This window comes from Arachis ipaensis, chromosome B3 (genome assembly GCF_059453495.1).
Source record: "Arachis ipaensis isolate K30076 ecotype BB chromosome B3, ASM5945349v1, whole genome shotgun sequence".
NCBI classification, from domain to species: domain Eukaryota; kingdom Viridiplantae; phylum Streptophyta; class Magnoliopsida; order Fabales; family Fabaceae; genus Arachis; species Arachis ipaensis.
In genome coordinates, this window is record NC_142438.1 from 100,688,566 (window position 1) to 100,692,645 (window position 4,080).

At 36.0% G+C, this 4,080-nt stretch overlaps 1 non-coding gene across 1 annotated transcript; it reads right to left on the reverse strand.

The window, feature by feature from the left end:
* Nucleotides 1-3,560: 3,560 nt before the first annotated feature.
* On the reverse strand, nucleotides 3,561-3,668 carry LOC148571777 (small nucleolar RNA R71). The gene has a single exon (XR_015908034.1). It is a non-coding gene; the product is annotated as a small nucleolar RNA R71 (small nucleolar RNA).
* Between the last annotated feature and the right edge of the window lie 412 nt (nucleotides 3,669-4,080).

Here is a 4,080-nt window from a genome sequence, read left to right on the forward strand (position 1 = left end):
AACACTTGGCGTGCAATTATCAAGCAATGAGCAATTATGAGATACGTAACCAATTAGAAGCTCAAAATGAAACATCAATCATCACACAACATCACTTACATGAAAAAGATAATGAAAAACAATCAAGAAGATCCATTAAGGCAAATTAAAACTCAAATTCAACATCCATGGAAAACAAGAAAAAGGAAAAGTAAGCAAACAAAAAGCAAGTAGTATAATCATGTAGCTAAAAGAGAAAATAAGTAAATCAATGATGAGCGGATAATTTATACGCTTTTTGGCATTGTTTTTAGTATGTTTTTAGTAGTATCTAGTTACTTTTAGGGATGTTTTCATTAGTTTTTATGTTAAATTCACATTTCTGGACTTTATTATGAGTTTGTGTGTTTTTCTGTGATTTCAGGTATTTTCTGGCTGAAATTGAGGGACTTGAGCAAAAATCAGATTCAGAGGTTGAAGAAGGACTGCTGATGCTGTTGGATTCTGACCTTCCTACACTCAAAGTGGCTTCTCTGGAGCTACAGAACTCAAAATGGTGCGCTTTTAATTGCGTTGGAAAGTAGACATCCAGGGCTTTCCAGCAATATATAATAGTTCATACTTTGGCCGCGTTTAGATGATGCAAAAGGGCGTTGAACGCCAGTTCTATGCTGCAGTCTGGAGTTAAACGCCAGAAACACGTTACAAACCAGAGTTGAACGCCAAAAAATACGTTACAACTTGGCGTTCAACTCCAAAAGAAGCCTCTGCACGTGTAAACTTCAAGCTCAGCCCAAGCACACACCAAGTGGGCCCCGGAAGTGGATTTATGCATCAATTACTTACTTCTGTAAACCCTAGTAATTAGTTTAGTATAAATAGGACTTTTTACTATTGTATTAGACATCTTCGGATCATCCTGGGACGTTTTGTTCTTAGATCATGGGGGCTGGCCTCTCGGCCATGCCTGAACCTTTCACTTATGTATTTTCAACGGTAGAGTTTCTACACTTCATAGATTAAGGTGTGGAGCTCTACTGTTCCTCATGAATTAATGCAAAGTACTACTGTTTTCTATTCAATTCAACTTATTCCGCTTCTAAGATATCCATTCGCACCCAAGAACATGATGAATGTGATGATTATGTGATGCTCATCATCATTCTCACTTATGAACGCGTGCCTGACAAACACTTCCGTTCTACATGCAACCAAGCTAGAATGAGTATCTCTTAGATATCTAATATAGGGGACCGAGTCCGAGTTATTAGTATCTTCGTGGTATAAGTTAGAACCCATGGATGGCCATTCCTGAGATCCAGAAAGTCTAAACCTTGTCTGTGGTATTCCGAGTAGGAACTGGGAAGGGATGGCTGTGACGAACTTCAAACTCGCGAGTGTTGGGCGTAGTGACAGACGCAAAAGGAGGGTGAATCCTATTCCAGTATGATCAAAAACCTCAGATGATTAGCTGTGCCGTGACAAAGCATTTGGACCTTTTTCACAAGAGGATGGGATGTAGCCATTGACAACAGTGATGCCCTTACAGAAAGCTTGCCATGGAAAGGAGTAGGGAGGATTGGATGAAGACAGCAGGAAAGCAGAGGTTCAGAGGAACGAAAGCATCTCTATATACTTATCTGAAATTCTCACCAATGAATTACATAAGTATTTCTATCTTTATTTTCTGTTTATTTATTATTAATTTTCGAAAACTCCATAACCATTTGATATCCGCCTGACTGAGATTTACAAGGTGACCATAGCTTGCTTCATACCAACAATCTCCGTGGGATCGACCCTTACTCACGTAAGGTTTTATTACTTGGACGACCCAGTGCACTTGCTGGTTAGTTGTGCGAAGTTGTGAAGTTATGTTTGGACCATGGTTCTGTGCACCAGTTATTGGCGCCATTGCTAGGGAGAGAACGAACAACAAATTTTACAACCTCAGAGTAACAATTTCGCATACCAAGTTTTTGGCGCCGTTGCCGGGGATTGTTCGAGTTTGGACAACTGACGGTTCATCGTGTTACTGAGATTGGGTAATTTTCTTCTTATTTTGTTTTCAAAAAGTTTTCAAAAATTTTTCAAAAAAATCTTTCAAAAATTTCTCATCTGTTTTCGAAAATTATTTCGAAAATTTGAGTTGACTTTTTCAAAAATTTTTAAAATTCAATTGTTTCTTATGAGTCAAATCAAATTTTCAATTTGAAAATCTTATCTTTTTCAAAATATTTTTCAAAAATCATAACTTTTTCATTTTTCTTATTTATTTTCGAAAATTCTAAAAATATTTTTCAAAAATCTTTTTCTCAATTTTATCTCATAATTTTCGAAAATATCATCAACAATTAATGTTTTGATTCAAAAATTTCAAATTTGTTACTTAACTGTTAAGAAAGATTCAAACTTTAAGTTCTAGAATCATATCTTGTGATTTCTTGTGAATCAAGTCATTAATTATGATTTTAAAAATAAAATCTTTTTCAAAATTTATTTCAATTATATCTTTTCAAAAATATCTTTCTATCTTATCTTTTTCAAAATCATATCTTTTTAATCATATCTTTTTAAAATATCTTCTCTAACTTCTTATCTTCTTATCTTTTCAAAACTAATTTTCAAATTTGTTTCAACTAACTAACTAACTTTTTGTTTGTTTCTTATCTTTCTCAAAACTACCTAACTAACTCTCTCTCTCTAATTTTCGAAAATCTCTTCCCTCTTTTTCAAAAATTCTTTTTAATTAATTAATTGTTTAATTTTTAATTTTAATTTGATTTCATTCCTAATTTTCGAAAATCACTACCTCTTTTTCAAAAATTATTTTCAAAAACTTCCCCCCTCATCCTCTTCTATTTATTTATTTATTTACTAACATCTCTTCCTCACTCACTAAAAATCCGAACCCTCTCTCTCTCTCTGAGTTCAGATTTTCTCTTCTTCTTTTCTTCTACTCTTCTTTTCTTCCACTCACCTAAGGGAACCTCTACACCTGGGCAAAAAGGATCCCTATTATTATTTTTCTGTTCCCTCTTTTTCATATGAGCAGGAGCAAGGACAAGGACATTCTTGCTAAAGCAGACCCTGAACCTGAAAGGACTCTGAAGAGGAAACTAAGAGAAGCTAAAATACAACAATCCAGAGATAACCTTACAGAAATTTTCCAACAAGAAGAGGATATGGCAGCCAAAAATAATAATAATGTAAGGAGGATGCTTGGTGACTTTACTGCACCTAATTCCAATTTACATGGAAGAAGCATCTCCATTCCTGCCATTGGAGCAAATAATTTTGAGCTGAAACCTCAATTAGTTTCTCTGATGCAACAGAACTGCAAGTTTCATGGACTTCCATCTGAAGATCCTTTTCAGTTCTTAACTGAATTCTTGCAAATTTGTGATATTGTTAAGACTAATGGAGTAGATCCTGAAGTCTACAGGCTCATGCTTTTCCCTTTTGCTGTGAGAGACAGAGCTAGAATATGGTTGGACTCTCAACCCAAAGATAGCCTGAACTCTTGGGATAAGCTGGTGACGGCTTTCTTAGCCAAGTTCTTTCCTCCTCAAAAGCTGAGCAAGCTTAGAGTGGATGTTCAAACCTTCAGACAGAAGGAAGGTGAATCCCTCTATGAAGCTTGGGAGAGATACAAGCAACTGACCAAAAAGTGTCCTTCTGACATGCTTTCAGAATGGACCATCCTGTATATATTCTATGATGGTCTGTCAGAATTAGCTAAGATGTCATTGGATACTTCTGCAGGTGGATCCATTCACCTAAAAAAACGCCTGCAGAAGCTCAAGAACTCATTGACATGGTTGCTAACAACCAGTTTATGTACACTTCTGAGAGGAATCCTATGAGTAATGGGACGCCTCAGAAGAAGGGAGTTCTTGAAATTGATACTCTAAATGCCATATTGGCTCAGAACAAAATATTGACTCAGCAAGTCAATATGATTTCTCAGAGTTTGAATGGAATGCAAGCTGCATCCAACAGTACTCAAGAGGCATCTTCTGAAGAAGAAGCTTATGATCCTGAGAACCCTGCAATAGCAGAGGTGAATTACATGGGTGAACCCTATGGGAACACCTATAA